Genomic DNA, 23,589 nt, shown 5'->3' on the forward strand with positions numbered 1-23,589 from the left:
GGTGGAAATACCCTTCTAGGATATTGCAGTTTGCACCTTAGGGGACAGGAACACATATTTAGCGGGAACGAGGACCTCACAGCACAAATGAAGTGGCTCTTCCCTTTGGCAGCCATCTTAAATGTGACTCAGACTGCCAGTTTAGTGAAAAGAACAGCTGGGCTGAATTCAGCACTTAGCTGTTTAGCACCCTCTTTAGGCACAGAAGCAGCCTCTCTGCTGAACAATGAATGGGTTCGGGATGTACTGATTTGTCACGAACTGGTGAAGGGCTGGGCCATGGGGCCGTGTTCTGTGTTTTCAACAAGAAGGTGGCATCACCAAATAGGATTTTCCGAGGTAGATATGCACACCAGGACGCTCGGGCTGTATAGGCAAGATTCAGCCAGCAGCACTTGGGAACTCACTGGATATGAGAGGTACAGAGCAGAATGAGTTTAAAATAGCTCTGAGACTAGCTCTGAGACGTCCCATCTGGGTAACTGAGCGGAGAGTGGCCAAGACAGGAGGCTAGGTTTACAAACAAAGTATTTAACTAGAAGCCCCCCACCCCCACCCCGTACTCTGTGTAAGTTGTATGCAATAGACAGAGTATGGCCTGCATGCAGGCCTACCTTGCACATGCTGCTTCTGTACTGTGTTAAAGCATGAAGGATAAAGGGTTTCATGTTTCACCTGGCAGCGCCAACACTTCCTCTAGTGTTGAGGGTTCTCAGTACGCTCCATGGTGGAGAGCATGAGCAAGACTGGGCACTATCTTGTGCATCTGTTGCTCACGTAGAAACCAGGCCATATATGAGCCACCAGCTTCCTATTTCTTTCATTATGAATTATTGCACTTTTTGGAAGTTTTTGAGTTTTAAAATTAAGTATTCATATGCTTGTCCCTTCCCTTCCCTTCTTATGGGACATTTCTTAATGAGTGATCTCTTAGGCAGCTGAAATGGCACAGATGACATCACTCACAAAACACAAATAATACATTAACTATGCTGTTTATTTAATAAGACAGCATTAATCAGGCGACTAGTGTGTGTGCGCATGCGTGCATGTGTGTGTGTGTGTGTGTGAGTGTGAGTGCTTTTGTGTGGGTTACATTGTACTAAAATTGAACATACAGTAGAAGGGAGAATGTCTTGTTTAATGTTTTATTAAAAACAGCTTCACTGTATAGGCGATTGAGGTCTCACATATTTTATTTTGTGGTCCTAGTCTTTAAATAAATATTGACATTGTATAGTTGCCCAGAAGAATCTTTCAATGTAGTATAAATATTAAAAAATATTTATCATTTTGTAGAGCCTCCAAAAGGGTGAGTATTCTCTGTTTACTTTCATGCTGCATTTTTCTTACAGGATTTTCTAAATAAAACTTGTAGCATAAAAGTCTTATTTTTATCCTAATGTTTACAAAAGGAGGTAGAAGAATATGAGGAGAATAATAACACAATAAAAGTGAGCAGTAGGAAGAGTGAAGATGAGAAACTTCAAGTACTTTCCAGGACTTTCACAGACTCGGTTTCTGGAAGGGAAAACCCTGTATTTTAAGAGCGCATTCAAATTGAAAATTAATACTTAAGATTCTTTGAAACAAAGTGACCCCATGTTTGAGTTGGTGTCTTAATGCTGAGAGCTGGATTTAGATCACTATTGATCACTTGTCACATTGGTGCACAGACGTGGGCCACCTTGTTTCTTACTTCACTGGTAGGCTGCCCTCTAGTGTTCCTTGGTCTCAGCACACCCACTTTGCATTCCCAGGAAGGTGAACACATCCCCGTGTTAACCATTCAATCATCAGCCGCTGCCAGCCCTTGCCAGCCCAGATACACAGGGCGCCTAAAGTTAAGAAACTTACAATAAAAAGGTCTAAATGGTTGTGATGAGTTAATGCTTGCCCATCGCAAATGTGCTTGATGGCACAGAGGACACTATTATATGGGAAAACATATCGGTGGCTATAAATCAAAGCAAACTAAACTGAACACCTAACAAGTTTCAGGACTATCAAGCTGTGGCACTTCATCTTTTTCGACTTTGTGCTTTCGACAAAGGACCCATAAGTGCTAAAATCAGATCCATGTAAACAAGCTTAGAAGGAATTTTAAATAAGATTAGGTGAAAGGAGCAAGCATCAAGAGAATTGGCTTTGGATTCTCAGACTTGTACATTTCCCTTGTGCAAAACCTCTGAAAGGAAGTTTGGCGCTTTGTTCTCCGACCGCATGAGGAAACCTGGCCGCAGCCACACTGGGCGTGAGTTCCGTGCTGGCAGTGGTGCCAGCTCGGCTTTTCCTTGGCTGGGGAGTGAGCATCCTCCAGAGTCTGCAAGAAGTGCAGAAGAAATGCCAGGCTCAGCAGTTATTTTTTTTTTTTGCATGTGCGACGTTAGCATTGTGCCTGAGGTACGGAGGTAGCGTGACAACCATCCAAGTGCATCCAGCGCACAGCCGCAGAATGGCTGTCCCGTTTCATAACAGTGGCAGTGTACCGCTGTCTGTCGCCGCTGGTGCTGCTGTTTGTCCCGGCGTTTTAAATATTTTAAAACAGAGATCAGAAGGGACAAGGCAGAGCATACTGATGCCAAACACACAATCCAGTGCAGAAAGTCCACTTGGGACTTAACCTTGTATAGGATGTCCTGAGAGAGTTCAAAGCGTATCTGGAGTTAGATTTTCATTTGACTATGGCTTTTGGGGGAAGGTACTTTATACCTCTGTGCCTTGTTTTCCTCATCCGTAATAAGGGAGTGCTAATTGTGCCTATCTCATAGGGTAATTGAGATAACCTATACCTGAACGGTGTCAGGGCCATGCAAATGCTCAAGCAAAGTCAGATGGTGTTTTCTGGTGTGGATTATTGGAATGGAAGTTAAAGGGGGAAATTATGAGAGTGTGATTGTTCTTAGTGAGACGTTTGCTTGCCCTCCTCTTGCCTCTGTGCCCCATTGTGTGTTAGCACATGATGTAGGAGAGCTGACTTAATAGCCATGATTAATTCCCTCCTATTGCAAAGAGCTAAGTTAGACCTTACGTTTACAAACCATTTTGTTTGAGGCAGGGTCTCACTCTAGAAGCCAAGCCGCTTCAGCCATTTAAAATGCTAAGATTTACAGGCATGAGCCATCACACCCTGTTCTGAAATGTTGAGTCAGGCTTGAAAGGTGAGGAAGCTAAATGATGCCTTCCCTGGGTCCAGTGCTCAGTGAAGAGCGTGTTTGTGAGGCTCCTGGTGCCTGGCCAGGTCACAGCTTTTCTGTATCGCGGAGGAGGTTTATAAAGTTCTGTGCGCTTGAGACTCACATAGGGATTCCTCACTGAATGGATTTTCTGAAAGCAATGTTTAGGTTGTAAGTGATGCTATGTTTGAAGTCATCATGCTCAGGCCTGTCACAGGAAGGACAGTAGAGAGGTCTCTTATAATTCAATGGTAGACTCAGAACCAACATATAAATGCAAAGAAGTTTATTTTCTACAACAAAACCCTGCCATTAGCTGCTTCTTCCAGCACTCTGGCCTGTCAGAATTGAGGCATTAGCTTTGCAGGCCTGGGGGGCAGGGCAAACCTTATTTCTGAACAACGAAATGAGCCTATAGGAAAGCGACTCCCTATTTTGACCAGGTCCTTCCCCCTGCTCTGGGAAGGTATCATGTGGAGTTGGAAAAATTGGTAGGTTAAAGAATCATCTGGAGAGAATGCATGCCCGGTGGTTAAGAGCGTTTGCCAGTCTTCCAATGGACTTGAACTCAGTTGTTAGGTTCGACTGCCTATACCTCCAGCTCCAGGAACTCCAACACCCTCTTCTGGTCCCCTCTGGCACCTACACTCATTTACACAAACCCACGCACAGACACATTCCTATACATTTAATCAAAAGTAAAATAATACACATATAATCAAAAGTAAGATAAATATTTAACATACCTCTATATAAGAAGAAAGTAAGTGGATGGAGCTTGTTGGCATGGTGCTTGCCCCCCATACACAGAGCATTGGTTTCCATCCCCAGCCTAAACACGTTTAGTGGCACAGGGCTGCCATCCCATAATCTCAGCACTCAGGAGGTAGAAGGATTAGAAATCCAAGGTCGTACTGGTCTATGGAGCAAGTCTGAAGGCAAAGCCACTCTTGAAAACAAAATAAAAGAGAAAGATGGAGAGAAGTAAGGGCCAAACTGATCACTAATCTTCAAATAAGCAAGAGTTAATTCTGGCCTTATCTATTCCAAGTGTTTACTCCAATGGGAAACACAGCCTAATTTACAAAAGTAAGGAAGCTGTTGGTCAGGGTTTGGGCAATGTGCTAATAAGCAGGAGCTTGGAGATGGGGTGTCTCTGGAGACAGGCAGTAAGAACTGGCACCTCCCCCCCCCCCCCCGCGGTAGCAAAACGTGTGTTCATTTGGTAGTCGCCCAAAGTCAGGACCATCTGACAGCTGTTTGGTGTTTCTTATGAAATGGGTTTGGGCCCTGACCAGATGCTAGTGGACAGATGTTCACAACACAAAAAGCTTCATCAAAATAGGCACTAATTGACATTGTCCTGGCATCTTCACAAGTAAGGCAGAAATGGGCAGGTCACCAGTGACCATCACCACCCAGGCCTGGCCCTAGGCTGAGGGTGGAGGCTCTGCTGGGACACGGAGCCTTCTCCACAGCCAGGGACTTTGGATCACAGGGCTCCTTGCACGAAGCTTCCAAAAGGGTGTTTATTGCTTGCTTTATGTATACCCGTGTGTGTGTATTGGACAAACTCTTTCAAAATGATCATCCAATCAGAGGCCATTTGGACATCACCAACCCCTTACTCATTAAGTCAAACCCAAATGCAGAATTTTCTCCACATTTTTTGATTCTGTGCAATATTTGTGAACAAATGTTTTATAAAAGTTATTATGTATTGCTTCCACATGAGTATCTCCAACTGAACCACAATAATCTAGACTGGTGAGCACTGCACTGGAGTTTTGAGTATACACTTCAGTTAAAATGGACTTTAAAAAAAACTGACATTAAAGTGAGTTCTTTAGGGGCAAACTGGTTTGACAATGGCTCATCAATAATTATATGGGCTTGTACCTACTTGTGCAGCCTTCAATTAGCTGTTTTTTTTTTCTTTTCCAATTCAGTCATTGGAGTGTGTGAAGCACTTTTTGAGTTAGTTACTCTTTTTTTTCCTTTCAATTTTGCAAGTTGGAAACAAATTCTAAGTCACTCCTGGTGTGTACTGACAGAATCTGTCAGCCTTCCAGGATTGGCAGATTATTCCTTCTAAGTCAGAGTGCAGTTTTACAAATGTGATGTAAAACCTTTTCATCTATGTTACATTGCTTCTCTTTCCAGAGTCAGGTCACATAGACAGAGAGAGGCTCTCCCTAACTGTAGGCGCTCCATACTCCACTCCCAGCAGCTCATCCATTTCCTCTTTCCCCTCTTTCCATCCTGCCCTCTAGATCTTTCCAAAATATGATCCATGTAATCCAGCTAGGACGCTGGATACTTTTTACTAATCATAGCTGTTTGTTTAAAAGAGATTATAGTCTTTGTCGAAGCTGCGTCCAATTGGGTGTGAAAAGCTATGTCTGTCCAGATCCTGGCGCTCATCCTACTTGCAAGTATGTTGGGTTTTTTTTTTTCCTGACATTTTACTCTCAGCATTTCTACACCAGCGAGCCACCCCTCTCCCCTCCATTTTCTTCTGTGTCTCCTGCTCCTATGAATGAAAGGCAGCTCTCACTAAAGGAATTAGAATATGCCCAGCCACCAGCGCCGGGTACTATTGAGCCCATTGTTTTCTCCCAGCACTGTGGAGCCAAATCTCATTTTATAGCACAGCGTATTCTAGGAATTCCACTCCATCAGGACAACAGACTTTCTCTAATGCCTTCCTATTTTCCCCATTTGCTGCTGTCACAGGCAGCGCCACACAGTCCTGCAGCAGGCAATTAGAATTCACTCCTCCCCAAGGTTCTGCTCTTCCCCATTTGCAAGGGGACCACAAGGCATCAGCTGCCGTATTAAATAGACATTAATGACAGCAAGCCGCGATCAGCCAGAGCAGTGGTGGAGACGATGTGTTTAAGATTCAATTCCGGTGAGAGGCTGAGCCTGGAGTTCAGACATGCTCCCACTCCCATGCTAACACACGGAGGTTTAGGAGAAACTGGACGAAGATGATGCTTGATGGATTTTTCAAATACTTCAGAGTAAATGAGGTGAGTGTGTTTAAAGTAAATACACTATTAAAAGTTTCCCAATAGGGTCCCAAAAAGTAGGTCCGATACAAAATTACATCGTGTGCTAATCAGTGTGCTGTCTATATTCACTTTGTTCTTTTTCTCTATAGTTTTCGAAGAAGATCCCAAACTAGTAATACTGTTCAATTTTCCAAATTAGGAAGTGTCCTTTGGAGACTTCCCAGGCATCTTGGAGCCTGTCCTCTTCTTGCTGGTCCCCCGCTGTTTTTCTCCGGGATGTGGGATCTCGATCATTACCTACTTGCCCCGTCCACAACCCAGACACTTTAAAAAGAATTTCTAGTGTATTTTGGCAATGACTGAATGACAAGTTATTCATTTTGGTCACATCTGGCAATGCTTGGGACCACTCATGAAAGAATTTCCTATTGGATTTCTAAGGCTGCCCCGTTGGTAATATTCCCCCCGAGGTCAAATGTGGAGAATTGTAGGTGTGAATGGGTCTTCACCTAGTAGTCGCCCGCCCCTTTAAATAGGTTGTGGCCATCCTGTAGAGAGCACACAGCCCAATGCCACCTTTAGGGCAGGCTGTCTCACCTTCCCACTCCTCAGGTCTCCTCAACTAGATTCTTCCACGGCCGGTGCCCTGTGCTGTGCACGGAGCAGCGCATCCTCTACTGAAGCCGACCCTGGAGGATTTCATCGAATACCAGATCATTAATTGACCTGGAAGGTGACCAAGTAATCAGGAGTATTTCAAAACTCCTTTATGTTCATCGTCTCATTTCCTTCTGACAGAACCGCATGCTCCTGCCTCTGTGTCAGCTCGAGAAAGGGAAAGAGCAGTCTTCTCAACACAAACAGAGTCTGTGCAAAGTTATGAGATTTTTTTTTAAAGAAATCGTTGTCCCCCAGATACTCTACTGTACACTCTCCAACTTGAGAAACTAAAACAGGTTGAAAGGAAGACCGCTTGCAAAAGCCTTCCTTTCTGAAGGATGTGAACATTGAACCTCGAACATTGGATGAGCTTGGCCCCACACTGTCTTCTCACACATTTTGGGAGGTGTTAAAGAGGGAGGACTAGCCAGTGGCTCTGCTTACAGTGCTTTTGGTTAATCTATAGTTCTTTGACAAGTGTCAGTGACTTTCTGGGTCAGAGTGACTGGCAAGCTTTTCTCTTATTATTCCTTTGGGTTAGTCTAGATCTAGATGTAGATCACTACAGGGAAGCTCTGTAGACTGGGCGCCATGTCTTGCAAGGGAATGCCTGTAACCACGTGTGATAAACGTCAGGCAGATGTTCCAATGCCCTGCTCTGGCTGTCTGTCAGAGAGTTGATGGTTCCTGATGTTTTCGGTTGTCAGCCCAGACACACACACATCCTGAGATTATTGATGTTGCCCTTGTAGCACGTCTGCATTTAATTGCAAACCCAAAGCTGTTAGAGAAAGCTTTTGATTACAACCTATATAACACCCAGTGTGTTTGAGTCCAGCAATCAGAACAAAACTTAGAGGTGGCTCAGGGGAAATGACTCTAGTAAACAGAAGTATAAACGGGGCAGACGGCACCTCTGTGGCCGACTACAGAGCAGCCAGTGCCTATACTCAGATCCTTGGCGGTGCGACTTCAGGTCGCCTCATTATATCTTTATTTTCTTGTCCAGTGTAGTAGTTGGGCCTGTCTGGTAGGTAGCCATAAGGATTCAGTGATTCAATATGTGGGGATTGTTTTAAGAACCTGGTACACTGTTAGTACTAGGGAAGAACTCACCGCCCCCATCCTCTGTGACTTCATTTAAGTGCGGGAGAGATGAGCTTGGAGAATTTGGACCGCACATGCACATGTGCTAGAAAATCTCACACAGCCAAGATCTCGTACTCTTGGCTTAACTTTTGTAGCCTTCCTTACCCATTTGGATGCCTTCGCTGCTCTAAAAGCCACTGTCTCCCCCTCCTTTCCTCCACATTAGCCTACTCCTCCCATGTTTCTTTCAGTAGTAGTGGGTGTCTCTTCCAGGTGACACCCCATGAATGCCATCAAGTCACTCATCAAACTAAGTCAGCAGAGTCATTTGTGTGCAGCGCGACAGTTGAATGTGCTCATGGGCGGCAAGCGATGGAAAAGGAGCCAATTTCTTCTGTGGTGGAATGCTGCTTTTTTGTTGTTGTTTTGTTTTGTCATTTTGTTTTGTTTTGAGACAGAGTCTCACGTATCTGACGTTGGCCATTACTCTCAACATATTTGGTTACTTTAGGAGGACCTTGAATTTCTAATTCTCCTGCCTCTACCTCCCTTCTGATAAGGTTATATGTGTGTGCCACCACACCTGATTTTATTTTGTTGCGCTGAGGTGATCAAAGCTGGAGTCTTCTGTATGCTAGGCAAACACTCTAAAAACGGAACTATATCCCTAGCCCAGACACCCACCGAATCAAAATCCTCACGTTTGAGATCAAGGAAGTCGGTGGAAGTAAGTGCCCCTCATTTCCTGCCTGTGATAATCCAGTCTAGAAGCTTCTGGCTAGTGGAAACCATTCCGAGACTACTTACTGTTCCTTGGCCGTGAGATGATTTTGGCCCTGACCACATGATGTTTAAATGCACCACAGAACTCCTGACAAACCTAGGGTGTCTCTAGCATTACTAACTGCAGAACACCAGGTTGTTGAAGTCCCTGAGACTACAGATCACGGAGATGTCCATTGGGCACACACGACAAATCCTTCTAGAGCCGGTCACCAGGGAAGATTACGTCAACTCGCCTGGGGAAAACACCTTGTTTTCACCGAGGTTTAGGAAAGCCAGGCAGAAGCAATGTTTCAAGTTCAGGAGGCCCCTGGGGCTCTTCATATCACACGATTTTATTGGCATTGGCACTTTAGCGACATTATTTCACAGATCTGATTTCAAGTTGAAGAATAAAAGGCAGAATAATGGTGTCAGGTAACCCATTCTTGACAATCTCCCCTTCCTTAAAATAATCCAGACATTGCTGAGGCTGTAAAATTTGTGATGATCCTTCAGTAAGCATGTATATTTTTGCTCTTAAAATAAAGACCTAATAGGCTTAGAAGAAAATGTTAGGGAAATTAACTACTGAAAATAATTAGCAGGAATGTGTAAAATTTGTTTTTTTTTTTTAAAAATGACAATTATTACTTTAAGTTTGGTAAGGACCAAAATGAATGAACGAACGAATGAATGAATGAATACAAACAAAACAACCCTTTAAACTATCAACCCCTTTCCAACCAAACTATCAAGGGAGACACATGGCTTTTTATTTTCTAGGTTAGGCTCCATCAGTAACTTAAGTATAATGTTAAGATAGCCATTCAGCAGGATCAGAAAGGGTGTAACTCATATTTTGGAGGTCATAGATAGTCGAGTTGAATGTGTGTCCTGATGGGATAGATAGATAGATAGATAGATAGATAGATAGATAGATAGATAGATAGATAATGCCATTTTCAGAGAGATGTATGTGATCTTGCAAAAATATTGGTTGAGCATTCTAATTATTGCCTATACACTCTTAGCTGTTCTGGAAAGTATTGTAGCTTGCATGTGGCATAAAGGAGAAGGAAAAACTCATGAATTTTGGATAAATGGTGTGTTTCAGTCCTGTGGTTGCCAGGAAAGCATTCACTGGGTAGATTCTGTTAACAGTAATTGGATATTTATGCCTCATTAGAAGAGGGTAATTTCCTATTTATTATAAATAACCACATTGTTGTTTTGTGCCCCCCGATTTACATCTTTGCTTATATGTCTAGGCATTGTTGACAAAGGTAAGATGAAAAGTGGCCTCCATATTGTCTATCAGAGGATGGACAACTTGGGGGGTGGCACTGGGTCTCTCAATTGGTGCCGTCTCCATGGTGGCTTCTATTCCCTCCTCTTCCTGACATCACAAAGCTATTACAGTATTGTCATCTGAAAGACAATGACACAATCAGGAATCTGCTTCTGGTCTCTCCAAGCCCTACTGTTTCTTTCTTAATGTCCAAGGTTTCCCTATACCATAGAATGTTTAAAAGCAGGGGCATATATCCAATTTCTAAAAGGACCTCTCAAAGGTCCACGAGAATTTTATCTCTTTACTGGGATCTCAGAAACTAGAAATTTGTGAGGCTTACAAAATAATCTCTTAGTAGATGCTTAGCTATATTCATGCTTTCGGTATGGGATCTTTCTCCCCAGTTTTTAGACATCAAGAAGAAAAATGCATCAGGCCCACTTTATTGTTTGGTTATTCGAACACTTGTTTGGCCTTTACATCAGCTAGGACAAAAGTCCCTTTAGAGCAGTTTACAGAATTGTATAAGACCAGGTTTCGCTTCCTTTTGTAGAAGTAGGAAGTGCAGGTAGAGAAGGCTGATATTCTGTTCCTCCTTTACTTTCTAAGGTAGCATTCTCTTAAGCATAGAGTTTCAAGCACTTTGGTATTCATTGCGGCTTACCAAAGGAGTCTGTGCAGCTGTTTTGAGATGAACTGAAGTCACCCAGATGGTGAGAGTGAACTTTCTTCTTATCTCTTCTACCGGCTCCGAATAATCTGCAGCCAACTGCTCCCGTGACCTCAGTGATCATCCCACTGAAAAGCATGTTTTTTTTTCTGGGGTGCGAGTAAGGGGTATCTCAAACTCTTCAGCTGAAGATGCTCTATCAGTGAAAAATGTACTGTGTGAGACCAGTAACTTCCCTCACGGTATGCAACATTATCTTTATATACCATACAAAGTGAAGAACTTTGAATTTAACACATGCCGAGGAGGGGAGAGGATATTTTATCATTCCCATTAAAAATGTGAAATGTGTGAGCAGCCCACCTCTAGCAACCCGTTAGCCCCCAAGCAGAAGCTTCAAACTTGCCTCCATTCACCATCCCCAAACCCATTCTTTGCTCCAGCGTCACAAGACTGTGATGCTCACCAAGATACAGCATGAGCTTTGAGAACCATTGCTTGACATGAGAGTACCACGTATAGAATCCAGAGTCTGTGGGTCTTCCCTGGAAGCAAGAATTAAGGTCCATAAATCAGGTACAACATCCAGGAAAGAGCTGTCAAGAAGAGTGAAGTCTCTAGAAAGTGGCCCTAGCTATTCCATAGAGCCCAACTATGCTAATTGCTGGAGCTTTGGAGTCAGTTGGAGATCGATCAGCCCAAACATCTCTATTGGGAGGTGTGAATGGAGAGACAGGGTAGGTAGATGGTCTTACACGGAATCCAGGACAACCATGAAGCTTGAAACCCCCCAGCATAAAAGATGCATCCAGGGAGAGACTTCGCTTCCTGGCTGGGAATGGTATTAGTTTGTAACACTTAAGAGCCCTGTGGCTCTCTGAAAGAGGAGCTCACATGTTGTAAGATTCTAAGTGGAAAACACTTAATTAACCATGCTGGATAAGTCACCCCCTTATTTGCAGTCTGCTTTACAGTCATTGGTATTGACTGGAGGTCCTTCAGCGTCGTAATGAAAGTATCAGGTGTATAGCAATTTACATCCTTGCGTTTTCTCCTCTGGTTGGGACCCAGAGGTACTACTGGCCAGTCTTCCTGCTTGCTTGTTTGTCACGAGGTCAGCAAATAAAGCTTCAGTTGTAGGGACTTCCTTAATAGATGAGACAAAAGCCTTTTCTTAATCAGTGTTTTACTAGAGAGAATCCACTAGTGACGCAATGAAGGGAAGTGATCAAAGCTCAAGCTCCCTCTTTTTAAGAATATATAAAATGGATCATTTTGACAGTACCCCCCCTTTCATATGTTTGAGTAGTGAAGCATAAACATAAATTGCAGCAATGTGGATACAGTCAGAGGCTTGGTGTGTGGATGCCTTGGTAGCAATCCAATTAGTATGACCTGGAAGAAAAGGATCAAAGCAGGTATTTTCCATAACACCGAATATGGGACTTTTCAGCCACATCAATGGGCACCTTTTCAGGACACTTAGTAATCATGGTGTTACCTGTCGTTTTTCTTTAATGCCACAAGATAAAAAGGTGCTTTTTTTTTTGGCTAATAGATTTTTTAGAAATCCTTTTAAACCTTTTTAGAACAGCAGGAAAAACTGATTCAAAGGCAGAGCGCAAGCAGAATGATTTAATGGAAACCAGGCAACAAACGCAAGGGGAAAAAGAAACTGGGTTTGGAACCTAAAATAAATCGAATATATAACACCTTTTCCATTTTGCTCCCTTCTTTTGTTGTTGTTTATTTTGTGAGGATCTGTATTTATGGAAGAGTCAGTTGATGACTTATCAGGCCAAAGCTTGTGTTTGCTCTGAATAGTGATAATGAACTATAAAAAGAGACAGGAATGGCTGAAACAGGCAGAGATGGGATGGGGGAAATGGGTGGGTTTTGTATGGGCTGTGAGAGCTCAGCATTGAAAGCTCTGGAATTCCCTGCCGTGCTCTTATGTTAATTGGAGGGGGGTTACTATAAGGAACCGTAATGAGTGTGGGGGCTTCCCAGGCAATCTCCCAGCCCCAGGGAAGAGCTCTCAGTAATTACTTAGTTACATCCCCATGGCTGGGTTGAGAGGCGTCTACAGCCTCATTCTGAGCCAGCCTCAGCCCTGTGACCCCAGAGCTGATTAGAAATACTGCCGGGCCCACCCATGCCAGCCCACCCAGAGCGGACGGACGCATCACCCTGTCACATGATCCGCATGCAGGTTAACCCGTGAGGGCACTAGTCCAAAGGACACGAGGACTTGAGGTATGGGTTGTAAAAATAGGGGTTCTCTTAGGAAAAGGAGGGGCAGGCTCTTTTTAACTGGTGTGATAACTACATCGTAGACACACAAGGGTGTTTGTTAGGAATCACGGTGTCTCTGGGGAGTGAATACCTGAACCCTGACTTGTCCACCTAGTGCAGTGCAGAGACTAGTATTTACCTACTAACCCTGGGGCCACGTGGACCGATGCACCCCAGGTCAGAGAGTGGGTGATAAGGAGGCTCACCTTCAATGGCATGTAAGATTATAACTATCACCAGGTTCTAGCCCTTTCCCACCAGCAAAACATGACTCTGCCTGGATCTCCTGCATACACTTATTATCGAAATGATTTATCGTTTTATTAAAGCTTCTTGCTTCCAAAATGATTTATAGCCCTTAAAAAAAAATCTCAGCCATCATAACAGCCTCACGAACAACTAACAGCTTAGAGCTGTGTTCTCTTAATCCTAAAAGGTGAGTGATTCCTGCCACAGGGCCTGCCCAGGGATGACAGCTTGCAGAACGTAAGAACACTACGCCGTGAGGAGGGTGGGATGAGAAGATTCCTCCTTGGAACAGGTTGTCAGCACATCTGAATGATCCCTCTGAACCCACATCAAAGCCTGGATGCGCTCCTTCTCCTCATTCAGTGCTGCCATTTCCCAGAGCAAATAAGCCCATTGGGAGGTACTGAGCCAGCAACTCACCCCTTCCACAGTCGCCTCTAACAGTGGAAGGCGAGGCTGATAAGTCATCTGCCAATTCATCTTTTAAGTCAAAGTTTAAAAGCAATAAATACCAAGCTAGAGAAACATTGACCAGAGATGGTGACATCATGGCAATTCCAAGTCTCTCTTTGTTCCTGGAAATTTTTTTCTTTTTTTTTGTATAATGGTCTCGGTCTGTTTGATAGACCGACTCCATTCTCAGGGTGATGGGAGACTTCTCTTCAGACGTATAAAAGGAAGCTCTAAAGTCAATAGCTGTCATAGATCCAGTGTCTGTGTTACCCCACATCCATGCCTCAGGGTTGGTCCTGAGAAAGATTGGGGAAAAAAGTCCTCGTGACCGTAGAACCTCACTTAGACAAGGAAGGGTGACTCATAGTTGTGATGATTGAAAGGGGGTTGCCTTCGAACTTCCGAGAAACAACAAGGAAACGCAGCTGTAAATATATTGCTAGGAACAAAGAGGCTAGCCTCATCTTTTCTGTACCTGAGTTATTAGCAGAAACATTAAGGGGCAAAGAACATTCATTGTCTTATCTTTACCAAGGTGAAGAAGACCCACAGAACAACTTTGTCAGCAAACACAGTTTCCTGAGATGGGGGTGTGGGGTAAAAAGTCTTCAACCCCATGTTTGGGTTTGTAAGTGTACCAATAAGCCTATATAATCAAAGACCCTCCATGTGTATTTTAAAGAGCTGCCCCAAAGATCACAGACCTTAATGGCGAAGTAAAGAAAACAGAGATGCAAAGGCAAAGAGACAAAGGCAGAAGTGATAAGGGGAGGCTTGGTCCCGAATTTAACCACACTGGGCTGTTGATCAGGAGCACTGAGGCTTGGCCACACTATCAACCCACATCTGCTTGCTTTTTAGCCTATCACCCCTCTTTACTTTTTCTTCTGCCAGCAACAACTCGGGGCAGCGTGCGGGTGTATTATTTCTCTTACCTAATCTGTGTTAAACAGTCCTGGAGGGTCAGGAAGCCAGCTAGAGTCTAAACCTTTGGAGAAGACGATAAAATAGTGTGTTAATCACTCCTGACATGCTTTGGGTTCGAAAGTGGAATTCTTGGTCTTGTTTTGTTTTAATAAATAGCAAGTTTAGATATTAAACTTTGCTTGGCGTGAATGGGGATTTCTATGCAGCCAGTTATGCGTCAAGTGTGATGCGGATTATCTGGCGGGGAGGGGGACATGATGTTCTCAGCCGAACCCACAGAAAGAGAAAAGTGCATATAGAGTGGAATACAGCTGCGGTTTTGCAGAGCACTTCAGAAAAGATGAGAGCAGAGGGCTTTCAAGTGAGAGAGAGCCACTTCTGAACTGGTCATTTTGTCACATATTCTATGGGAGGGTCGGAGAAGGGCACTTTCCTGGACTAAGGGATCACTTGTGAGAGTCTTCCAGAAGCATTAAGTACAGTGGAATTAGTTATGAAGTGCAACGTAACCCTTTTATGACTTAAAAGAATCCGCTTATTGTCATAACAGAAAAACCCTGTCACCTCTCCATAGTACTCGAAATGACTTTGACATCGCCCTGAAAGAGAAAAGCTACTGAGATTGGGGTAAAAGCTTTCAACAGGCCCACGATAGTCCATGTACTACTGAATCTCAGCATTATAACCTGAAAATAATAGTGTCTCCAAAATGGATAAACGTTGGCGGGGGAGGTCCAAGGGTTCGAGTACAGGCTGAAGCAATGGTCTCTGACAGTCTAGAAAGTGGTGACAGCCTATGGGTAAGTAGAGGCACTGTCATGCGCATGTCTTCACTGAGCAGAAGAGGGACCCTGCCTTTGCTTTCTTTCTCACCCACGTCACCACAGACACTTCCTGCTTCCCAAGCTTGATGCAAGGACAGCTTTATTCAGTGGGTAAAGTGATGATGGCACCGCACTTGGAGCCCCGACTGATGCCTTTCCAAAAACTTCATCTTCAAAGAGATCCAAACTCTTGGAATCCCAGTAGAACATAGTATTTGACTTTTATTTTGTTAGTTTATTTGATGTGACAGATGCAGGCACTCATGGTGCTCTTAAATTCTGTGTAGCCGGAAGCTGGGGAGGAGGAAATAGATGTTTTCTGGATGTTGTCAATGAAAGATGAAAGGACAGGAAGTGTTGCTGTAAAGGGGGTATGAAAATTACATGTCTATGCATGTATGGAGAGAGGTTGGAGATGGTTTTCATGGGAAGAAACACAATAGAACAATAAAGAAGGGGAAAAATGGTCCGGAGACCCTTTAGATGGAAATTGACTTTTCAAAGTGATGGGATATTTTATTTTTAAGAACAGTCAAACCTTGATCTGCTCTGGCAGCATACTTGAGTGGATAACATGCACGATAAGTAGATAGCATCTGGAAAATAATAGAATAATTATCTCAGCCCCCCCCAAACTATTTGGGGCTGGAGAGGCTAAGTGGTGAAAATTACTGGCTATTCTTCCAGAGGACCAGGGCTCCCCATTCTCAGCATCCCCATAGTGACTCACAGCTGTCTGCACCTCTAATTCCAGAGGATCCCGTGAACCTCCTCTGTCCTCTGTGGGCACCAGGCATGCACATGGTTCTCAGACATACATGCAGGCAAAAAAGTCATAAATATAAAATAAAAGTTAATGTAAAAAACTTCTGCTTTGGTTCTGATATTTCCACTGAAGAGAAAATAGAGAGACTTAATCTAATGGTTCCCCAAGAGTCAGGTACAGAATCATCAGAAAGCATGAAGAAGAAAATGAATGGGGTTAGCAGTACCTTTGCCATGCCATGGTGTGTGTTTCTGCGCTAAGATTTTGTAACTGGCTAAAGAAGGTTGCCTTCAGGAACTTTAGGGTTTTTTTGTTTGTTTTGTTGTTGTTGTTTTACCCTGGTATCCATTCATATGTAAGGTGTTTTTAAGTTACCTCAACTGTTAATTAGTGTTTGAATTGGTAACAACAATCAGGCAGGCTTAGTGCCCCCAGAACAAACTTGTATGGGTGGCCTCTTGGCATTGGGACATGCCCAATAATTAACCCTCTACCTTGTGACATTTGTGTAGCATGGCTCCCTTTGAGAACATTGGTTTCAAATGTCATCGAGTCCTAGTACTCATTAAAATAGTAATCATCATTTTCATGATTGCACCCCCAATCCACAGCATAGGACTTCTGAAAACTGACACACCAGGTTAGGCGCAGACCAAAACCTTTCACGTATTAACTGGAAGCTGTCAGATTTTGAGTATTTACCGCACACCGGACGTTTGATGCTCACCAGCTTGTAATCTATGGAGCAGGGACAGCATATGGTTCAGCTTGTTGCCTTCCCCCTCTGTTGCCTCTCCACCCCTTCACGGCTGTTCCTCATGAATATTATCAAGCCTTTGCAGCCCGCGAAAGACATGTCCAGATCTGACTCCTGCATTTCGCCCCAAATAATATCAAACAAGGCAGAGCAGTCTGCCCTGTAAGTAATTTATGTTGTTGTCTTCATATTATCGTGATAGGGAATTTGATTGTCTTGGGATGGATTGAGAGCTTTGACATGCATTCAGTGCTGGTAATAGACAGCATTATTTACACAAGGCTTTGCCCTGTCCGCTTTCAACTGTGTGTAAAAGTACACTATCATCTCTGTGCCAAAAGATGCGGATCTAAAGTAGAAATTGTTGGCAGGTATTGGTGCCAGTCAGATGAGAATAAACTGCCAAGGAAGATGCAAGTGAAAATGATAACTTAGGCCATTCATACTCATATTCTCTCTTTCTCCCCATCTCTCTTACCCTCGCTCCTCCCCACCCTTCTCCTGGGTGACATTATAAACAATGGCAATCCACTGGAATTATGTAGCGTGGCTGATTTCTAGGCAAACAGGGAGTTTTGAGGAAAAGCTCTAAAACCTGCCTCTGATCTTCCAGCTCTATGCCCAAGCTTGCATCTCTGGGCTCACATGAATTGCCATATGGGCAGTGAGGGAGTTGATTTCTTTGGTATTTCAGAGTGCGACAAGGGCCAGGCCCGCCAGGAAGAGTGGTGCAGTGAGACCCACGGGCTCTTTTGTGAACACCCGAAGCAGGAGGTCATCCAGGTGACAGACTTCCAACGTGGTGGAGATGACACTCAGACTTGAGCAGAAAGCAGCTCCCTCGCCACCCACTTAAGACCATGCTTGTAATGACGGCCAGGTTGACTGTGACCTTACGCCACCATGCTCGTTCTTACTCCCTTCCTTTAGAGGAAGTATTTGAAATGATTTTCAATCAAGAGCATGATGATGCAGTTTTTCCAATGAAAATATGACTGTTTTAGTGTTATAACAACTACACACTTGGAACACAATGGGCACATGAATCCTATGTCATCTAAGTAAAAAAGAAAAAAAAACACACACTAAGCATATACAGAACTCTTTTACTGATCTAAGATGGTACAGTGCAAAAAAGAAATTTAGTTGAAGTTATGCAGTGAATTAGACAAAATGAACGTGTAATGGAAAGAAACACTAAGAAACCAGCAGCAAAAGAATGGGGCCAGTAAATTCTCAAGTTTCAATCCACAAAACTCAAATTGAACCACACAAAGCCATATATTACATTCGGTTAGTTTAAAATATATTAAGAACAACTGGGACATCTGAAAACCTAAATGATTAAAATTTTGTGTAAAAATCAAGAGACTCTTGTTCAGATCAGAAGTAAAATAATAAGTGAGTGTGAGTGCCCGGATTTTGAGAATTCTGGGTAATAATTCACCTGAGCATCTGCCACTGGTGTTAACCCTTTTGTGGGTGAGTATCGGGTGGGAAACCCATCTATCTTCTGACATTGTGTGTGTGTGTGTGTGTGTGTGTATGGATGAGTATCAAGAGGTAAACCCATCTATTTTCTGACATTGTGTGCATGTGTGTGAGTGTATGTGTGTATGTGTATAGGTGAATATCAAGAGGGAAACCCATCTATCTTCTGACGTGTGTGTGTGTGTATGTGATGCTGCATGTCTGTCTACAGGTGAGTATCAAGAAGGAAACCCACGTATCTTCTGTCATTGTGTGTGTGTTTGTATGCATGTATGTGTGTATGGATGAGTATCAAGAGGGTCACCCATCTATCTTCTGACACTGTGTGTGCATGCATACGTGCACATGCGAGTGCCTGCATGTGTGTATGTGTATGGGTGAATATCAAGAGGGAACCCCATCTATCTTTTGACATTGTGTGTGTGCATATGTGTGTGTGTGGTTTGAGGAGGCTTACTTGGGTCAAAATTAAAGAAAGTGTGCACATGTCAATGGGAGAACAATTGTTGAAATCATTGCAGCGAGGTGCCTGGGTCACCAGGCAGGCATCCCAGGAGCCTTTTCTCTGGAGAATAAGCCTGGCACATGGGATCAGCTCTGCACACCACCCCACACAGCTGCAGCAGCAGCAGCAGCAGAACTCTCCTGTCGTGACTCTCAATGATTTGTTTTGTTCTCGGATTGCAAAACAGGGCAACCGCTTTCAAAGCATGTCAGGTTATGTGCGTACACAACAGTCTAGAGAGCTTTAATTACCTTAGAGTTAGGAATATGTGACATATTTCAGGAGAAACACTCTAAAAACAAAATAAGAACTACCGGAGCAAGCTACTGTTGCTTCCAGCTTTCGGGGGCAGAAGCACAATGTAAGCTTCACATTGAAGACCTTGCAAAGATTTAGCTTCTTCCAAAGGAAGAAAGGCCGTTTCTTGGCATTTCCCAAGATGGAAGCCTGGTGCTATGGTATGTAAGGATGAGGGTGGAGATACTTAATACTGTTACTGATATATAATGAAGAGTTTGCAGGACAGAGACTATTTTGTTAGCTGTTATTAGTGACTTCCATTGCAAAGTATGGCCAAAGAACTCCAAGAGTGTACGGACCACAAAATGTATTGTTGAACCAACATACAAAGAGAGAAAGGAAAGCTCTGGAAGTATGTAAGGATTGGCATGCTAATGGATGTCACTGGGGTTGGGTAGCCTGGCAGTGTTGCAAGGTGAAGCAGTTTATGGTGGTGGCACTTGCCTTTAATCCCGGCATAAGCAGAGAGAGGCAGGTGGATTTCTGAGTTTGAGGCCAGCCTGGATTACAGAGCAAGTTCCAGGACAGCCAGGAGCTACACAGAGAAGCCTTGCCTTGAGGAAAAAAAATAAAGATTAGAGTGATGATCATGTTGAATTTGATCACTGTTTATTATGTTCACTTATTTATGAGAGTATCAGCATGCATTAGGTGTGCAGTTTATATGTGAAAAACAGCTATCTAAAAATAATAAGTAAACGAATGAGGTAGCACATGTAACATTATCAATTATTGTTGAAATAAAAACCACACCTTGGGCCTGGATATGCAGCTTAGTTTGTAGAATGCCTGCCTACTGTTCCTAAGACCTGGGGCTACATGACGAGCACAGTGTAAACCTCCCAGAAGGCTCCTTGTGTGTGCAATTTTGAAGCCAGGACAGTGCAGTGCATTGCCTCTTGGCCATCCACATTAGTACTTCAGGATACCTGCTGATCATCAGGAGAAAAGAAATCTAAAATGTTCAGCAGCAAATTATTTTGAGAAGGACAGTGGTGCTTTTAAAAGATCAATGAACTCCTATTACTAATATTGGAAAAAATGAAGTCCAACCACTGAGCCTATTTATCTGTACAAGGAGCATGTTATTCAGTCTAAAGGCACTGATAATTACTCACACTAAGCATTTTGCCCACGTTTTCAAGACCAGATAAAGCCATTAAACCTCTAGCTTGTGTGTCCTGCCTACGTCTATCTATTCCTTGTATGCTGACTCTCATATACCTTCTGCGCTATGCTTTTCCCATTACCGTGTCCGTCCCGCTTTCCCTCCCTCTCACATCTTCTATAACCTTCCAATGCCTGAGATGAAAATGGTTCTTCTACTTTTAATAGAAATAAACTCAACAGCCAATACTTAATATGGTACCCACGGCTTATCATGGTAGCAACCCTAAAGACATATGTTATTCTTGTCTCCTTTTTTGAGTCAAGTCCATTGAGATTGGAAGAAGAAGGGAATTTTCCCGTAAGTCACAACTGGAAAATAGCAACGCTAGAGCCTCGAGTCACTGGGCTGATGCCTCAGCCCGTGATGAGGTCTCCATGGAGGCTTCTGCACTGCTTCAGGTGCACAGTTGGTGGAAGGCCATGGCGCCTGCAGTAAAAAGGGTGTTAAGATATTGTTGCTGATGAAATATGCGGGTACCTTTGGGTGAGTCCTTTAACCTCTCTGGAAGAACAGGCTTCCAGCATATTGTTCTTCCTCGCTCTAACCTTCCTGTGGTTACATTTTCTATTACTGTCTCGGTGTCATCTGTTTGTAGTGAAGACGGGCTGTCGTTTCACGTGGATAGGTGTGTGTGTGTGTGTGTGTGTGTGTGTGTGTGTGTGTGTATGCTTATGCGATTGCTGCCAGCGGACATTCACCTTCTAACTGCTGGCTAGGTAGGTGTCCTAACACTGGCCTGCTCTAGCTATGGGCTTCATTCTCAGGAACGCCTGTTCTTTTTGTCCCCACATGCTAATACATTGCCCATCGTGGCTCTCTTAATAGCCCGTGAGTCTTGAACTTGGAGCCAGCAAAGTACTGCCTTTGTATATCACAAAAGAACACCAGTTTGGTTTTTTTTTCCTTCTCCCTTTATCACACAAGGCCCGAATAAAAAGCTTTTCGACCATTCAGAGGCTACTTGCATTGTGCAGCTGCCCCTGGACTGCTGAGAACATCTCGAGGCTGACAATGGGGTACCTGACCGAGGCTCTGCTCAGAGGACTTATTCAGGAGTTTCGGGACTGGGACTGGTGCCAGTATGCTCTGGGGGAGGATTGGGGCTCTTTTCTTGGTCAGGCCCTGATAAGCATATTGCGGTTTGTTGTTGCTGTTGTGTGCCTGCCTGTGAGGGTTTCCCAATCTTCGTGCAGTGCCGTCTTCCCAACAGGCTGGCTCTCAGGGCAAGTTTTGTTCCTGTTTTGGTCCCACCTCTGTGAATGCACAGCGAGGCTTGGGTCATAGTCCACTCGCAGTAGAGCAATACATCACTGTGTGGACTGAATTCCCATGACTCTGGCTGCTCGGGACAATGTCTCTTTCTTCACCAAGCTGATGGTAAATATCTGGTCAGCCTCGTCTATTTAAAACCAGCCAAGCAGGAATCCCAATGCTGGGAAGAGGATTCTTTGATTTGTTTGTAAGTAAACAGCGGCCTCAGCTCTTCCTAACTGAAATTAAATTCCAATCACTCTTAAGGTAATACCAAAGGACTAATCCAATTTCAACAGCAGGGAGGGACGGGGATACACCCGCAGCAAATTCACTGCTGCGGGCTACTGTTTCACACCTATGCCTAATACCTGTTTTCATGACTGATGACCCCTGTGCCGAGACAATCAGGTTCCTTGTTGGCAGAATTGGGCAAATCAAAAGTCAAGTGGGCATCGTTACTTGAAATCACTCTGTTCTTGGAAAATAGGATTAGATTGATGGAGCTATGTGGAGATTGGCATTTAAACATTTGTGGGTTTTTTATTTTAGGCTCATTAAAGGGTCATGCGAAATGGCTAGCATATACTCTTCCTCAGCAGTGCCCTTGGGTCTATAAGTAGTCTCTGGAAGTGGAAATCTAGTGCTGAGAATTGATCAGAGGCTCTGTGCTTATGGCTATAGATTGGTGTGTTTAAAGGCTCAACTCAGTTGGGTAGATGCTTGTCTGGCGTGTGTGAGGCCCCGGGTTCGATTCTCAGAACCACAAAGACTAATTAATTAATTAATGTTAGATATTTGTTGAAAGGAGCTTTGTATTTCCAACCATGTTTTATGGGGTGCACCCCAATGGGATGAATAACATAAAAGATGCCGATTTGAGACTTTCTGTGAATCTGAGCTGTAGGCTGGGACCCCTTCAACTTGAACTTAGCCCTCATCAAATCATCATACGTTCCTATGCGATATTTAATATATCAACCTTTTTGCCTGTATTTATTTTCTATTTATTTTTTTTGAAAAGAGACTCTTTTCTCACCTAATATACCCTAAATTATGGCTACTTCTCCCAGTAGCTCCCCACCTCCTCTTTCATCTGGGTCTACTTGCTTTCTGTCTCTCATTAGAAAACAGCATAGCTTGTGTTTCTTGTCGAATACCAACGTAGAACAATATTACTTTTATCATGGGGTCAAGATCCAAAGATCACGCACCTTCCCCAGCTGCTTCTACCCTACCTGCTCAGGTGGCCTCGACGGCCTGCTAAGCCAGGGTGCAGTTTCTGTTTCTGTTCGCTACCACCCAAGTCCTTTCTGTTCTCATCCCCCCCAACCAGCAGTGATGCCAATTGGCTCTACAGTTTGGTTTCTATGTTTTCTGTTTCCCTGTTTCCTTACCAGACCTGTGACCTTATTACCTGGCCTTAAGTTTTCCCACTTTCTAGGGCCCCACTCCTTCCTCTGCCAGTTTCGGTGCTGCTGGCTCCTCCTATCTTTGAGCTCCGGGCTACTTTTCCACATACCTTCTGGTGTCAGAGTCTCCCAGTGTTTGTCTTATGCTAATGCTTTACTTTGCCTGGGCTGAGCGGCTTGATTTACACACACACAAACACACACACACACATATATACATACATACATACATATATATATATATACATATATATACACATACATACATATAAGGGTCACTAAGTGCCCTTTCTGGTATTTCAATTGCCAGAAAGCTTAAAATGTGAACTTCTTCGATTGCGCTTCATTGAGTAGGATTTCTGCAGTTCCAGAAAAGCCTTGTCGAGTAAATGAATAGTCTTCATCTTTTCACTCGTGAATTCAATAACGATGGTGCTGTCACAGACTTCGGTCCGCGAGGCGGGGCGTTAGTTTCTCAGCCCAGAGGACCCTCTCACAGTAATTCAATGAGTATGCACAT

At 43.7% G+C, this 23,589-nt stretch overlaps 1 protein-coding gene across 5 annotated transcripts in view; it reads left to right on the top strand.

The window, feature by feature from the left end:
- The window catches only part of Sema6a (semaphorin 6A), a 124,877-nt gene that overhangs the window by 14,567 nt on the left and 86,721 nt on the right, over positions 1-23,589 (top strand). Inside the window, exon 1 of one of the 5 annotated variants that reach the window (XM_075968692.1) lies at positions 21,784-21,865. The exons of the other annotated variants lie outside the window; for them this stretch is intronic. The gene's annotated coding sequence lies outside the window, so the exon portion shown is untranslated. Of the gene's footprint in view, positions 1-21,783; positions 21,866-23,589 lie in introns of those variants that run through there. 5 annotated transcript variants of the gene reach the window in all.

The sequence above is a fragment of the Microtus pennsylvanicus genome, chromosome 4, assembly GCF_037038515.1.
Source record: "Microtus pennsylvanicus isolate mMicPen1 chromosome 4, mMicPen1.hap1, whole genome shotgun sequence".
Classification (NCBI taxonomy): Eukaryota; Metazoa; Chordata; class Mammalia; order Rodentia; family Cricetidae; genus Microtus; species Microtus pennsylvanicus.